Source organism: Chiroxiphia lanceolata, chromosome 7 (assembly GCF_009829145.1).
Source record: "Chiroxiphia lanceolata isolate bChiLan1 chromosome 7, bChiLan1.pri, whole genome shotgun sequence".
Lineage (NCBI taxonomy): Eukaryota > Metazoa > Chordata > Aves > Passeriformes > Pipridae > Chiroxiphia > Chiroxiphia lanceolata.
The window spans coordinates 21114342-21131604 of NC_045643.1; the positions used below are offsets into that span (position 1 = coordinate 21114342).

At 36.2% G+C, this 17263-nt stretch overlaps 1 protein-coding gene across 3 annotated transcripts in view; it reads left to right on the forward strand.

Annotated features, from left to right (window-relative positions):
- Positions 1-17263, forward strand: part of COBLL1 (cordon-bleu WH2 repeat protein like 1) — a 76904-nt gene that overhangs the window by 5635 nt on the left and 54006 nt on the right. Inside the window, exon 1 of one of the 3 annotated variants that reach the window (XM_032693220.1) lies at positions 16705-16879. The exons of the other annotated variants lie outside the window; for them this stretch is intronic. The gene's annotated coding sequence lies outside the window, so the exon portion shown is untranslated. Of the gene's footprint in view, positions 1-16704; positions 16880-17263 lie in introns of those variants that run through there. 3 annotated transcript variants of the gene reach the window in all.

Sequence of the window (17263 nt, forward strand, 5' to 3'; positions counted from 1 at the left end):
AAAACCACCCCTGCTGTTCTGAGCTGTAACAACCAATTAAAAACATGACAACGCTTCACCTGAATTCTCTCCTGATGTAAGGATGCACAATTAAAAACACAACTCTTCATGAAAGTAGACTTAAATATTTACTAACTAGAGTTCCAGTAGATGTGTTCTGACTTAAAATCTCCATGGTGATAGACTGATGGATAAAAGTGAATTTTTTTTCATGGTTCAAGAAATGCTTTTTTCTGCAGAAGTGGAATACCATGGGAATCCTTACAGAATTCAGAGTTCCTGGATTTGTTTTTTATTTTCTAGGAGGCTATCGAGTTCAGAAGGGGCATGTACATTTGTTTGTACCTTTTGGTTGTTGTAAATGATCAAAGTGCAATAGGTGGTTAAAGGATGGATCCCTAATCTATGAAATGTCTCCCTTGAGAGTTTGCATTAATGTCAACTCGACTGCAAGACTAGGGTTGTCAGGATTGCTATTTTCAGTTAAAGAAAATAGAGTATGAGTATTTTTAGCTAGGCATAAGCTTTCTCCTGTGAGAATGCATTGGTTTTGTTGGAAGCTTTAGTTTTACGGAGGTTCTCATTGAAGAAATAGCTTCCAAGCTGTGCTTTCTTAGGTGTGTTTTAAAAACAATTTCTGCATATTTCTTTCATTTTCATTTCTGTTCTAGAAACAGAGTTCTGGAAACTATAGATCAATCTTATTTAATAACAGTTAAGCCTCTCGTCCTCCCCAAACAATGCAAATGGTCGCTCTATGTTAAACAAGAAATGTAGTGAGCTTGAATTTTTCTCACAGAAAGAAACACCTCCCCAACAATCAAAACACCATTCTATCTCAAAGGAACAGCACTAGAAATGTAGGTATTTTTCTTTAAAATTAAATAAATTTTCAGTTTAATATTCCTGAATAATTGATGTATTGATTTAACAGTCTTGTTTTTTTCATGGGCCGCCTTGGTTTCCTATTGACAATTAATTTTCTCTTTTGATATTGTGTCTGACTTTCATGTCCGATCTTCAGATGGATTTTCTTCCAAAGACTGATGCTCTATACATGAGGTTTAGCAGGTAACTGTTAAATGTTTTGCTATGGGAAGAGCATAAGCATCTTCATCTGTCCCTTTAATACAGACTTACTATTGACGAAGTTATCTGGAGGAACTGTTTCTTCTATTCTTTTTACAAAATGAATTGTATTTTTTAATGTTTCATTCAGTTTTACTTTTCGTTTGCTTCTTTAGTTTGTTTTTTTGTCTGTCTATGTCCCCTCCATGCCCTCCAGTTTGATTTGCTGGAAGCTTTGCCGAATAAAGTGAATTAAGTAGCAACGTCAAGGATGTGGGACCATCAGTAGAGTAGCTATGGCAACTTTGTGTTACTATTGTCCTGAAACTTTTTATACATAGGTATCAAGGTAATTTGAAGGACAATAGGGAAGAATATGGTGTGCCAAATTTGGGTTGTGTTTTTTGTTTTGGTGTTTTTTTTTTTTTTCATTCAGTTATTTACCAGTTGTTTGTTTATCATTGTACTGCTCTTGACTTTTGTAAAGCCCAGATCAGTTATTCTGTACTGTCAAACTAGACCGACAAAAGAATTGAACCTAATATTGCAGGTAGAAGGTAATCTCTTGAGGTAGCTGTTGTTTAACTGTTCTTGTGACAGCAATGTTGAAAGCTCTTTCTGCTTGGGAAGAACAATGTTTTGTCTCTGTATCTAGTAAAAAAAAAAAGAGGAGCCAAGATGTCTGTTAATAACAAAGTTGAGAAAACAAATGTTTACAACTTGTCATGCTGGATTGTAACCCCTTGAAGCAAAGATGAAGTACATCTTTATTTACTAGTGGATTTAAACATTTTGTCCTTTTCATTAAAAATTAATGTTGTGCAAAGTTAAATATGTAACCATTTTGGCTTTGAGAGAGTAGAAATGATTTGCATGAATGGATGGATTTTTCACTTATTTAGTTAGTAAGTCATCACACAAGGTGTGTGTTAGTTGATGATGATAGTGCTGTAGGTGGAATTTCCAGAAGTGGAATTTCTGATGACTTTCAGGCATTTGTGTAAAATCAGAAGTTCAACCCATGCCAGAAATCTGGGCTTTGACTTTATTCTTTTTTTTTTTTTAAATTTTTCAATTCAGAAACTTTAATTCCTCAGAAACCAGGTACCACTGTGTGTTGAAAATTTTCCCTAGGTTTCCAAACTTATGAATTTTTTAAGAATGATTACTTTTTATGTTTAATCTCTGAAGTCTCCAGACATAAACTTTTCTGTATTCTCTAACGGTCTCTGATTCATGGTCTCTGACTTCCCTTTGCCTGCAATTTTGATCCTCTCCTTCCACCCACATTACAAAGCAGCCTCACTAATTCCACCCTCCTTGAGCTATATTTACCTCATTTAGTTTTAAAAGTACTCACTGCTTGGAAAAAGTCCCTTTTTGCTGAATCTTAAACTTCAAGTAAGTTTATAAGTCCACAGCTACTAGTAAAAAAAGTACTTTGTTTTTGCTTCAAGGGGTTACAACCCAGCATGACAGTTGGACCTTTTTAGATTCTGGCTTTGTGCATTCTTTGAAATCTTCATATTTAAGAGGAGCTTTGGCCTTCAGCTTGGGCCTTCCATCTAGTGTGAGGTGCTTTTTTTTTTTTTTTTTTTTTTTGATGTGTGTGTGTGGGTTTTTTCCCCCGTGTGTCCCGCTCTCCCCAAGGTCACTCTGAAACTATATATTCTTCTTGTAAATGTGGCTTTGTGTTTAAATATTGCATGTCACATTTTACCAAGCTTAATGCATCTTATTCCCTTGTACTTATATGGGCATGGAGTCTATTTTTGCCAGAGTGTTTAAGGGGAGAAGGGTTTCCCAGGCCCTTTCATATGGCACTTAAAGCAGGGTCGTTGACTGTCTTTGCAGTTGTTGATCTTATCTGCTCTCTTATCTACAGCTGAGTAATGCCTTGGACATTGCAGGATTTGGAGCTGAGGTCTTAAGGCAGGCAGTGATAGCTAGAGACATGAAATAGGATTTTTTTTTTTCTTCTTTCAACTAAATCAGAATTTGCTTAGGACTTTGTTGGACCGGTAGCAGTAATTTTATTAATATATTATATGCTGTCGTTCCTCAGAATTAGATATGTTTAATTTGACGTCTGCATGACAGGCTATCAAGATGTTTGTTGTAGAAATGAACTGATGAAACTGGGTTAAATGTGTCTTTATTCCTTTAGCTTCTTAATGCTTCTCTTGTTTCTTGATGGTTGATTGGGGTTTTTTGGACAGGTAGGGAGAAGGGTCTGATTTTCTGCCAAACGATAACTGCAGGGATCAGAGGATTTTGAAATCTAGGTAATTTGTGTGTTTTGTTTTGATGGTTCTTTTGCAGTGAAGGACACATATTCCCTCCTCCCCCATAGATATGCTCAACATGGCAGGCAATGCTTGTTCACTTTTGTAGAAAAGCAATGTGAAAATGTAGAAGATATGGAAAACCAAAGCATTTCATAAGCATTTCTTCAGAGCTGGTTGGCAATTGTGAGGGGTATAGGAGAGAATCTGAAGCGGCTTATTTTGGAAAAGTAATAAAGATCTGACATCACTGTCTGAACTGCTGGAATCTCTGTCTTATTGCTAAGCATCTTTGACTGTTCTCATTTTTCCACTGCCCAAACATTCTTACAAACTTTCCAGTCTTTCTCCCAAAATACACTACTTTAATGCATCTTTATCCATAAATCTCAAATGAGTAAGGGAGGAAAGAAGCACAATGAATTGTAAATGTTAAATGAAACCTTAAAAATATTCAATGGTTTATTTTAAAAAAAGAAATGGAGATTTGGTACTACGATAGTTTTAGAAATATTCAAGCAAATCAATAGGTTTTTATTTTTTTCTTTCTGGTGGTGGTCTTTAAGATACCGCTTATAGGCTCCTGTTGTTAGATTTTCTTCCTACTTTCACTTAGCTCAAAATTTTCCTGGATACTGTAGTTACAATATGTAAAGCCTGCCAGCTAACAGGTTTATGGGATTTATTTTTTCTTAAGACTGCTTGCCAGCACTTAATCCAGAATAAGATTTTATGTTATAATTGAGAATGTTTGGAAATAATGACACATAACATAAATGCTGATATGTCATCCTATACAATGCCAAGCAGTATTTCGTTTGTGTTGAGTGTAGATGGAAATTGTAAAATTACTTGGCACCCTGACTGAGTGGTCTTGTGGAAAGATCTATATAGTGTCAGTCACCACTCTGCCCCTCTGCGTAAGAGGCTGCTGTCCTGTTTGCTGTCTTCACTAGAGAAGAACAACTGGATATTTCTGCACGTTTCCTGATTGAAATCTGTCTATTCTCAGACAAGCTGATGCTGCCTCTTCCTGCTCATGGTGTAGAGATCTGCAGTAGGAAATGAAGTGTCCAGTGAATTGTTTATTTTGTAAAAATGTTTGTCAGAGCCACCTGGGAGAACTTTAGCAACTTAAGATAGAAATACCATTGCAAAATTCTACCCTAGTTAGTTGAAAAGTGTGCAATTTATTTGCTAACAACATACTCCTGTAAAGGAAAAATGGTTGCGTATATAAAGAGTTCTTCTGTTACATGGAATCAAAAGCTCCAAGGTTAGAAGTAATATTTTATAATGTTTTAACTTTCATTTTAAAATAGTTAAAAAAGTGTAATGAGATCTAGAAAACTCTATCTACTCTTATTCCCACATCCTGTCACATCATATTTCACATCTCAGTCATACACTGAGTGTTTGCCTGAGTCAGTTTGTGGTATCATGTGAATAAATGCTCAACATGGTAGAAAGATCTCCAGTCTGTTTGTAAAAGAGCATGTGATGCTTTTTCAAAGATAAGAAGGCATAGCTAAATATGGCATAGCATTGGTTGAAATTGTAAACATTCAGTCATTTAGCTCAACTCATTAAAAATACTTTTGGCTCCTGATGGTAAAATGAAATCCATCAGAAAAGGTGAATCACATCCTCAAACTGATGTAGCTATACCAATGTTATGTACCATTGTGTTTATCACTCAATTAACAAATATTTTCACTGAAATATTGAAGTGACAAGTGAGAAAGAAGTGGCTTGGTGACTCTTTATGAGAAAGATCAATTCATTCAGAGATCTGACATTGGATATGGAGATTCATTCCTCCTCTTTCCTCTGCCTTTTTTTTTTGGCTGATTGCTTTCTGGTAGTCATTGAATAATTAACAGCAGTTGCATACCTTTCTACCTCCCTTATGGCCTATCTAGGTAGAAGGAAGTTTCCATGTCTTGTTCTAAACTGAATAGGTTTGCTGCTGCTGTTGAACTGGTAGAGTGGGTTTGTTGCAGCTTCTTTATATCTTCTTCTTCAGTCAGAAGAAGCCAGTGATAAACTGTTGGTCATCATGAAAGTCTGGGGTAATTCCTTTTTCTCTTTTTAAAGTTAGACAAGGCTTTTGTTCCTTTTCCTGTATTCGTCTTAGGATATTCTTGTAGTTTGGGATGTTTTTGAAGTGTCACCTTTGAGTTTCTGGATCCAAAGAGAGCCTTTCTGCTTTAAGCTGACAGCATTATGTTAGTGACTTTATATCCATGTAATAAAAGTTTCAAAAATTCTGATCATCGTCATTTTATGTGTGTCAGAAGAACAGCTAGATGCCCATTACCCACAATTTGAGTCTCTTCTCTGATAAGAAGACAGTGTTCTTTCCATGGATTTCCTCCTTTGGACGGCATTCAAAATCCAACCCATACTTAGTGGCACTTAGGAGACGTCGATGGGCTTTGGGTTACTGGCACTTATAGTTTCACTTATAGTTTCACTCAGTAAGGTGAAGGTGGACTTCTGAAAAGTTCAGAGTTTTCAGTTTTAATGCTCCCTTGTTTGTGTCTTGTTCTGCTTCTATGATCTGTGTAGATAGCTGCCCATGTAGTTCTGATCCAGATTGGCTCCTCTGGTTTTCCACATGTTAACTTTAGTTTTATGACAACATTCTGTGAAAGCACTGATCTACTGCAGTTAAAATCAGGGAAATCAGGACAAATTTTGGAGAGATTTTAGGAAATGAACTATCTACAGCTTGTCCCTGACCTAGCTTCTACCACTAAGTACAGGAGTAGAAGCTCTGGTCTAGGTGATGTTCTGATCTGCATACCTTGTCACTTTGGCTTCTTCTGCTGTAGCAGTGTTGGTGTAATTTTGCCTATTCTTCACCCCTACCACACGGCCTTTTTTGGCCAGTGTAGACAAATCATAGGTTCTTTATTGCTCTTGATTTGGGGTCATTAGTTACTACATAAGAAGTTTGCCCTATATTGGTATTACTAATTGCCTTTTTGTTTTCACTGAGTTTGTGCTGACATGCTGCTTACCATTTTCTTGAGGATAAATGGATGAAAAATGTTGAGATCTTGTAGATATAGCTAACAAAAGTTTCCTCATTTTATACGTTTTTAGTGATTTAATGTATTCAACAAACACCAATTTGTTCTAAAACTGTTTTGAACAAATCCAGTGGTTAACAGTTAAGCACTCTTGGTCTTTCTATTTCTAAAGTGTGACAACATATGAATGGCATGTTCATGAGTTACTGCATGGTTACAGAGTATGAGCATATAAATAATTCAAAAAGCTATTTGGCTGGTTACTTTCATGGGTAAGAATGTGGAAAATACTGTATTTCTGACAGGATTCTGACTGTTGCGATAACACAAGATACAGAATTATTTAATACACAGAATAGTCTGGGAGATTTCTAATCAAATGTTTTATACATATGCTCCTTTAGGCATTTTACAAAGATTTGCTGTTATATTCAGGGAAAACTTGTAAATCCAGGGAGAACTTTACAGAGATGGTGTAAGATATTAGGAATTTGTGTTTTAAAGGCTTTAGGAGATCTTACAGCTTAGATAATTTGAGCAATATTTTTGTCCTTTTCTCTGAAATCCATAAAGTAAGAAATTCCTTTTTCTGTGAATTTTCTTGGGTGGTTTTTTTTTACATGACTTCCTGGGTGGGAGAAATGTGTTACTATTTTAGTTAACATTTATAAACTTAAGTAACATTGTTTCAGAGCATTTGGTATACATCCATGTGCTCTGTAGATTGGGTTGGTATCACGTAAGAATTTTCATAAGGAAAGAACTAGGAAGATAAAATACTGCGAAGTTGAAGGGTGCTGTTTCTTATAATGACAAGGCACTCAGTTATAGGGTCTGATAAATAAAGTCCATAGACAAACTCCCCAGCTGTACTTTAAGATGAAAACAGGATGTTGGTTGTATTGCTGGAGAACTGCAGTATAAATCAAAGGATATGCTATTATTGCTGTTTAAGGAAGCTGTACTCCCTTAGAGTAGTTCTGTATATAAAAGAATGGTAATTGCTAAGCTTATCAAGGACTGGCAGTTCTCCTTTTCCAATTGTGACCTGGTGAATCCACCTCTAGCTCATGACTTAAAATGTTGCCAGTTATTTTAATCCTCTATTCAATAGGACAAACAGAATGTGGTTATTTTTATCTCTTTATGGTACTTAGAACAAGTAGAAAACCCCTTTGCCACATTCAAGTCAAAGGTGGTTTTACTGAGAGGTATGTGAATTGTTTCCCCAGTGCCTGTTAAACCCCGTCAGTTCAAGTTGCGTCCTATTAGTCAAGGCATCTGAAAATGGCCAGGTGGTTTTCTCCCCTTGCAGGGTCTCACCTTTCCTTCTACTCACTGTTTTTGTGAACAGTTCACTTATAGCCCCTTTAAATTTTTGTTTGATAACCTAAGCCATTTTTTGTTTTTTCTCATGTTCTCTTTTAATATGCTTCTTTGCCCCTATTGCACTCATTGTACTATTCTACTATGTCTTAATGCTGACTGGAATGGTGTTGCCTTTGTTTTTAAAATTAATTTAATAATTTTTATGCTTCTAAGCACTACAGCCAAGTACACTTTCTCTTCTCAGGAAGAAAGCCAAAATGCTTTTATGCTTTTGATTTCCATCAGTTTATTTTTTCTCTTCAGGGAAATCATAGAATCATAGAATTGTTTGGCTTGGAAGCGACCTTTGAAGATGGTCTAGTCCAGCCCCCATGGTAGATCTGTAGTACACTGTAGGGTAGCCTAGGTTGTTATTAAGGAAATACAAGTAAATTTCTCTTATGCTGAATCTGGAACAACAATGAGTACGTGGACAAAGGTTAAATTGATATTCCTATAATATAGATATGTTTTTATAGAAATTTTTTTTATAAGTCCTCAAAGCTGGAATTGTTTTGATAGAGTGATTTTAGCATAGCAGTTTACGCTGGTTAGTAAAAAGTTGGCAGCCTCTTAGTATTTGTACTCAAGTGCAGTTAGATTCCCTGCAGTAAGAATCCTGACCATGAATCAGATTGGAAACCAGTCCATGCTGCTGATGGAAGCAGAGGAACAAAGAGCCTGATAAGAAAGGGAGAAGGCAGCAATGGTGAGTCAGTTGTGCAGGACTGTGCAGGAAACCAGATGTACTTCACTCCTGAAAGAATCTTAACTCTTGAAAGCTTTACAGCATAAACTTAATATTGTTTTAATATCAATTGTGCTTTATACTGAAATATAAATTCATCTTTCAAATGTATAGTTTTCATGAATTTGACATTGAACATGACCATTCCATTATTTACCATCATTCATCTACATTTTGCTGAAGTTCTGTGAGAGAAGGATTTTGCAGGAACTTTTTAGGCTTATGGAGGCTCTCGGGGTACCTATTGGTATCCCCTTTTCATAATTTGATTCCTTATTATACCTACTTTTCATTATATTTTAAATAATAAATGTTGAATAACTGTTAAAGTAACTTTATATTAAAACTGGGATTTGACTGTTTTCCAATAACAATTAATGGATGTATTTTTGAAGAAGTAAGGCCTCTCTAATCTGCCTTTTTCTGCTTTTTAACAAGGGTAGAATAGGAGGAAGTCTCAAAATCTTGAATTTGTTTAATTTCTGTACTAAACAGTTGTAGGTATTAATTGGAAGTGAAGTATTTTTGTTGAAGCACAAGGAGTTTTGTAGTACATATCAGGTTATATTAGATGTAGTTGGGAGGATACTCTTTTATATGTAGAGATAAATAATTTCTATGAAGGGGAACCTTTTCTGGGGCCAGAAACTACTTTTTAAAAAGATATTTGTTAGTTATCAGATATCTTAGTGTCTGTAGCAGTGCTTTATTAAATAAGGATAGGTAATGATTTAGGGTTGACCAGTGATATTGGAAAATGCATATAATTTCCCCTCTGGTTATTAAAGAAAAATTTTAAGTTCTAGTTGTTCATATAAATGGATGGTGTTCTTTAACAGGCCAGAAGCATGGTTATCAGGAGACATGCTGTGGAATTACCCTGGTGTGACCTTGTAACTGGTGGATTTGAACAGCATTAAGCATTATTTGAACTGGTTCAGTACTCTGAAGGCCTCTTAATTGTACTGCCAGTATTCTTTTTCTTAAAAATTCTAATGAAATGGGATGTATTCTGGGGTGCTTGTCTCAGTTACACACTCTCACAGACAGTTCTCACTATGCATCTGTATTGTACCTTAAAAAAATTGTGATTTGTTTGCTTGTTTGTTTTTTCCTTTTAATTTTGAGCAAGTACTACAACTTTTCATCCACAAAGCAAATAACTGTTGCTTTTGATTAGTAACTAAAACCTTGGCAAGTGTGTAAATTCCTCAGCAGGGCACTGGTTTTGAAGAGCTACTTATGTTCCAGTGAGAAATCTTTTGAACAGATTGTTTTAGAACATGTGATTTTTATTTTTCTTTAAACTTTTTTTCCTGCTTCTGTACTACATTATCTGCACTGATTTACTCCTTTCCTCCGGGAAACACATTTGCATTGAAGATCCGGCCTTCTGTTTATTTAGTTCCTGCTGCTTATTGCTTCCATGGGGTCCTCTTTGACCTTACAATTAACAGAAAAATAACTGATATCCTGGGAATTAAATCAAGAAGAAATTAAAATTCTGATGGATTCTTTCACTTATCAAACTTCTGTTTTGGCATGCAAAGGTCCTCAATAATAAAAATAAATAAAAAGATTAAAAAACCCTGTAAGGAGCATGTTTTTTGTAGCACCTCTGATGCATCATGTAAGGCTTTAAACTACAAGAGTCAGGGATACTACTGGTTCCTATTGTTAGACGTTGGCTTTGTCACAGAAAAAGTTCAGTATTTTCCAGAAGGTGCTCTAACCTGGTCTGAACCTGTTTTTATTGATCTGAGCTGTTTTGACTAGCTGACTTTTAGGTAGAATAGTTGCATTGCACCATAGCATTTCACAGTCCCAGCTGATACACTGACTTCTATTTTAATTTGGTCAGCTGGTGTAAGGATTCCTGCTGCAATTAGTGCAATACTAAAATAATAGTAATTATAAGAGATCATTCAGCTTGCTTTTAAGCTTAATCATATCTAGCAAATCCAGTGAAATAAACTGTATTATTATAATTTTGTTGAAAATGAACAAGACTGGTGAGAGATAAAACTGCCATATCAAAGAATTGAAAGGGTTGACTTCAATGTTGTCTGCTTAGTGCCACTTCAAATGTCTAGGCTTGCTAATCTGGTCTGATTTGCATATAACAGTGTCATGTTCAGAGGCACAGGATGCTGAGAAAGGAAGGAGATGATTTGCATTCCTTAAGTTTTTGTAAGTGGGAGTTTCAGATTTGAATTTGGCAATAAAATACTGAGATTTTTCAGAAAGAGCTACACGATAAAAGAGGATAGGCTACCAAGGCCTGCAGCTGGGTCCTTTGGCAAATAAGCTTGTATGTACCTTTTCCAAAATGGAAAAGCCAATTTCCTTTGATCCTTTTCCTATTTAAAAAAATTTAAAAGAATATGAACAGGAGTGGACAACCTGAAAAGGCAGTTTCATCCCTCCAATGAAGAAGGTAAGAACTTGGCAGTGTTCGGTTTATGGTTGAACTTGATGATCTGAACGGTCTTTTCCAACCTGATTTATTCTATGATTCTGTTGTTTCCTTCATGCAGTCACTTAGCTGCATCACTTAGCACCAGTTGTGATAAAGTTATGCCATCATGTAATTGGGGCTAAAAAAAGGCCTCAATTACTAATTTTGAAGATAGAGAACAACTGATGGCTCAGCCTAGCTGTAAAATTTCTTGCAATTTTCTCAGAAGCTTTTGTCATTGTTTTGATTCTTTGTTTTTAACAGTCACCTGGTATCCTAATTAACCACCTTTGACACCAGAAAGCTAATAGTATAAAATATTTTTAAAGGCTACTGGATCATACTTGCAGTCTGAAAAACTGTTTCCCGTAGTCTGCAATGTTACCGTGACAGAGATACTCCCTGTTCAACCCTGTTGCACATCAGCAAATATGCAGAAAATAGAATTATGAGACAATGATGGCAAGCTTGAGTAACCACGTGACCACATGCACAGAAATAATGCACTGCTGGGAGGTGTTTTATGAACATCCATTATTTAGCCATGTTAATTTTGTTTCTTGCTTAGCAAAGCAGCCAGGCTGCTGGTGAGTATTTAGAAGGTGTGGCCTCGTAATTCGTACTGTGGTTAGCAGTGGGATCCAGTGAGGTTGTGTAGCCAAAGGCTGATCCTTGGAGAAGATGGTGAGAGGTTGGTGAACCTTATGAAGAGGAGGAGGGTGAAGGCATCCAGAATCACTCAATCTGTTTCCTCTGTCTTTACCTACTGTAACTCCTAATTTGACAGGTGAATTCTGGTCTCTTCTAGGAACAAGTCACAGCTTGTTTGAGCCTCTATACATATATGAAGTGACAAATAGAGCTGTAGCCTATTTTTCTGGTCCCTCTTAATATATCTGAGTCAATACTAGAGCAGCTTTGTCTAACAAACTTAATTTGTGGCTGTCCCAGAACTTTCAACACAGAATCACTTGTCTATTATGGTAGCTGCAGTTACATGATTACAACAATTTTCCATCCACGTTCACTCCTTAGTTCTACTGGAATTGTTAAAGTCTTTGTGACTTCTGAGTAGAAACTGAGTAGAAGTCCAGGAGTGGAAGTAGCTTTTTGATCCATTAGATACTATTGGTAGCTGTTATTAATCTGTCTTTTAAATAGATAATAAAATCAATTTATTTCTGCTAGAAAAATGCTGAAAGCATAAGTTTTAGTCATGCCAGCAAGAGACAGAGACAAGATTGTTATATGTGATGGGGCTTCTGCATCATTGTTTTTGGACTCCTGGGACTGATATCATGATAGTAGTCACCTGTCTGAAGTTTTTAACGTGGCAGAATTTGTACTCATAAGATAGTTGTGTACTGTTCAGTGAAACAGGCTTTGTATGTATTTTTAGCTTATGCTAAACAGGTATACCATACTAGCAATACAGATATTTTTGTCTCTTCTGGATTTTTTTTTGATCATGGAGTAATTGGTTGTTCATTTAAAGGAAGACATTTGTGTTCTAAAAACAAATTACACATACGCAGCTGTGTAGCCAAGTGACCCAGAGAAAATAAGTTCCCATGATCTGTGTGTATGTGTTAGTGGTGGGGACCAGAACTTGTTCTTTCCAACAGTTCCGTTGTGCCTGGCCTCAAGGGAACATGCAGCCGTGCTCCTTGTGCTGTTCACTTTCCATGGGAATGTAAGAATGTGCCTCACAGTGCTGGCTAAGAATAGCTGTGTGCAGGGTTTTGTTTTGCTTTTTAAAATTTCTTATATCTGAATTCCTGTGCGTTGTGCTGAAATTTGGGCTAAATGTTGATTGCGGTTTGAGGAAGGGTGTAAAATTGTGTGGTACTGTGGTTGTTAGGAATTGGACATAAATGTTTTGAATTGCAGTGACAAAAGCTATGCAGCCATTTAATTTCTGTCTTTTATGTTCTTGAACAAATACTTCTGTTCAAAGATATTTGAAAAATGAAGGAACTATTTAGTCATCTGCATAAATAAATAGATAAGAAGTTTTCAGATACCTGAGATGTGAAAACATAGATTATATTTGTTTGTTTTGTTTGTTTGTTCTACATTGGGTGAGATAGGACTAGGATTGGCAGAATAGTTTGTTTGGTATTTGATTTTATTCGTTAAAATTTTAGTATTTGATTTTTTATTTTATTTTTCCCTTGGAGATGTTGTGTGTGTGTGACCTCCCATCTAGAACTGAAAATTCTGTGATGGCATATCGTAGACCAAATGCCGTTCCAGTACTAATGACAAACTGTGAGAGCTAGCATTGGCTAGTTCCAAAGTTATGATTAGCAATTTGATTTTTAGAAATACGATTAGCAAAATTAACAGTTTAATTGCATAAGTTTCCTAGTGCTGTCCAGAGACGTTATTCCAAAACTGTGCAAAATATGTACAAATTAACTATGAACACTTCTCTGTCTTAAGTAAGGAAATTAAAAAGCAGAATACAGAATTCAAACAGAAGACATGCTAGTTACTTCCATGTATCTTCTTACACACAGCTTTCTCGAAGCCCATACTTTTCAAGTTATGGCCTTGATGAGCAATGCACCTTCTTCCCAAATTTGTCCACTTTGATTTAGCTTTCTATTAATAACGGTATAGGTGTCAATAGAGGGGAACAGAGAAGCTTATTTGAAGCACTTTTAGATTGCTCCAGTGTGTCTATTTTTTCCTTAAATAGTTATTTTATTTAGAATTAATGGACTTCACTTCCATTAATTGCATCAGCACATGACCTTGGAGTGTTATATGCAAACAGTGTCGTAGTTCATATAATTGATGAACTGGGAAGTTAGTGTATGAAGTGTTCTGAGTATGGTTATGCAGTGTCTACATGCCAACACTTCCGCAGAAGCCTTTGCTCTCCCAATCCAAGCAGAGGAAATAATAATAGACAAGTCTGTACAGTAGTATTTTCCTTTGTGTTATGTGGTTGGCTGGTGGGTTTGTTTGTTTGTGTTTTTTGAGGAGGAGGTGCCTTAATTACTTTTCTGTTAAATTTTTCTATTACATTTTTAAGCGACATTGACACCAAACACTGAGGTTTTGGTACCAAAATCAGTTTATCTTACCAGGTCACTAACTTTTTAATTTAGTATTTGTTGGGCATATGTTTTGAAACCATTTACTAGCACATAGAGTGCCTTAGTGTAAGAGTCCACAAAGTAGGTAAATAATATACTCAAATCAAATTTGTATAGCTTTGGCAATCAATGCTATTACATAATCATCTACTTTATCCAATGTTAAAGTCACAGCTATATTGGCATATTTCTTTGCCAATATATTAATGTCATGCTATCTAATAGCAAAATAATCACCATATATAAACAGTTTAAAACATACAGGGAGCAATCTTGTAGCAGAAAGAATGGCTTATGTTCCACTTGGCAGTTGGAACAATTACCAGGCCACTCTTGAACTTCTGTCTGAGGGAATAAAACTTTCTTTTTTTTAGAATTCATGCCCTCTGGAGTAAGAAAAATGACAGGAGATGAATTGATGTTCTAATTTATATTATGGTGCAACTGAACTAAAATACAACTTTTTGTTTATTTTCATTTGTTACTAGCAACATCAAAGGAAGACTGTTACTGATCATACTTTCAAACTGAAAACTTAGAATGAGGACTTCGGCAACTGAAGTGGTTGTGCATAGTCATATATTATCTGTTGGTTCAGAATCTACTTAAATATGAAATTTATACCTCGAAGGGACTTTTCTTTTATAAAGTAGAAAGTAACTGTTGCAATCTTGGATGACCTCCAAATCTCCCTTGAAAATTAGTTTTTTCACTAAATGAACAGGAATTGCTCTTCTTGCAATTGTTTTTGCTTTTAACTCAAATAGTAGGGATTTGAAATTTGGGGGGAAAGCAGCCAACAAAGCAGATTAAATAGACTCTGAAGTCTAGCTTTGAAATATTACTGTAATAAGTTGTCTATTTTGGATGAAATGATGTATGATTCTTTTATATACGAGAGTGAAAATGTTTTAAAAGAATGTGATAGTGTTGAGTGCAGTGTTAAGACTTTTTCATATGCTTTCCATAAGTTAATACTGTCCTTCCTTTCAGAGGAAGAGAGAACTATCTGAGATTTTTCCATCGCAACACTGATAAAAAAATCACGGTATGAAGAAAATTCTTTAGCTTTTGTATGAAAATGCACATGCTTTATGCAGATTTTCTTCTTAAATTGTTTCAAAATGAACTGACAAACCCAAAATAGGTATAAATTCCTAACCTCTCTTTACAATAGCAGTCTTGTCTTAATGCTCTTAAATACCATTTCATTAATTTATAAAATACTCTGAAAATTCTGAAGTAGGTGTCTCTCTTATGATGTGATTTTTATTCTAGGGATATTTCTTGCTGGACAGTACAATGCTTGAAGAAAAACTAATGAACCACTCTCCTGTTTTATGCAGATGGGATTAAACAAACTCTGATTTACCCAGAAAAGAATAAGCAGCCAAGTAGTTTCAAAATACAGCCTACCTGCAGTGCCACCCTGTGGCTTTCTTTTTTCATGGCTTCTATTAAACCAACCAGTTTCTCTTGCCTCATCCCCAGAGGTAAAATTACTTGTGGACTTGTAAAATGTCTGTGCTCCTGGCTGCAGACCTGGTCTAACCATCGGGATAGTACAGCACAGTTTTTTGCCTAACTTCAGGGTTATTTATTCCTGCTGAAACTTGCTTAGATGGAGAACCAGGAAAAGGATTTCTGAGCAATACCAGTTTATTCACCTACCACATCAAATCACTGAGCAATGGCTGGTTTGGTCATTGAAAAGGAAATATCACACTGGAGCTGGAAAGTAAAACATGTCAATTCTCGGCAGTAACTTGAAGGACTGCATTAATTGGTCTCATCAGTTGCAGTGATGTTATGTGTGCAGATAGTTTATTTCCAGGTAGTCAGTTTTCTAGGAAGATGGTTTACCTTTACAGTTAGATTGTCTAGGTAAGCACAGCACTGCTTATGGAGACAGTTGATATTATTTTGCATTTAGACATCTGCATTTTTGTTGACTTCAACTGAAGGATGTCAGAGAGACTGTGCTTTCAAAAACAGCATTATGCTTTGAGGTAGTAGTGCTTTGCCTTGGCAGGGTAAGTACCTATGTGTTCAAGACTGGCTTTCACATATGGGAAGTAATACAGTGTTGAGGATATTTCATGCCAAGCAAGTGCACAGTAAGGAACTTTTCAGCAGTGAACCTGTTTGGCATGTCTTGGAGAGGAGAACCTGTTTTCTTCCTTACAGCCTGCTTAGCTGTGAGGATAACTAACGTCTCTGAATGAAAGGCAGGGTTTTATCTGTCTATATTTTCTTACTGTCATTCTGTCAGGGAACAGCAGAACAGTCTCTCTCTTGCCCTTTCTGTCCAGGTGGGAGCAGTAACATCACAGCTCAGTGCAGGCATCAGCAGCAGTTTTCTGGGCTTACTGCCACAGCTCACCACCTCTCCCCAGAACCCCAAAACCTGGCCTGCCACTCTGTAGTCCAAGGGCAGTGTTTGATTACATTTTTGACTGTTTAAAATCAGTGCTTTCAGTGTTGTAAGAGTTTTTATTGTAATACTTTGACCATGCTTTCGATGTTTTCTTCCTGCAAAAGTGTTTATTTTAACAAAAGGCGCTTCCCACGCTCGTGTCCCTGTTCTTGGCCTGACGGTGTTGCCTCTGTTCCCTCGCTCTCACAAGCACTTGCTGCCTCTGCCCCAGAGCTGCTTGCTGAGCAGAGGCAGGATGAGTGACTAAGGGACAAATCAAGTCTGGACTGGCAAAGCCTCAGCATGTGTTATTGAGACACCTCTGGACTTCAGCGTCTTCACTGAGGGCTTTGTATTTTTCTCTGGTAGAAACGAAAAATGTAAGAGCTTGGTAAGTATCAAGCTTTGTTTTTAATGTGTCTAGGCTTTCTCTGGTAAGCAGGTGCTTACAGTCACATTTGTCTCATAATTACAAAAGTTATACTTGGCCTTTTCTGGAAAGTGAATGTTTCTTTTTCCCAATTCACATATTTTGCGTGTGAACTGTAAGTAGAGGTGTATGAATTTGGGGTCGGAGTTCTTGCAGAATCTTAAAGCTAGCAGTGGACATATCTGATATTAATGTCCATACCTGTAGGTTGTACTGTTTGTTGCAAAATCTTGTACTAAAGATGGAAAGTCTTTAATAGTGAGAATTAGAAATTGAATTTTCTTTTCTAGTGTTGGCAGGAAGATTTTCATTCTTTGAAAAGAAGTGTTGTGGGTTTTTTGTATT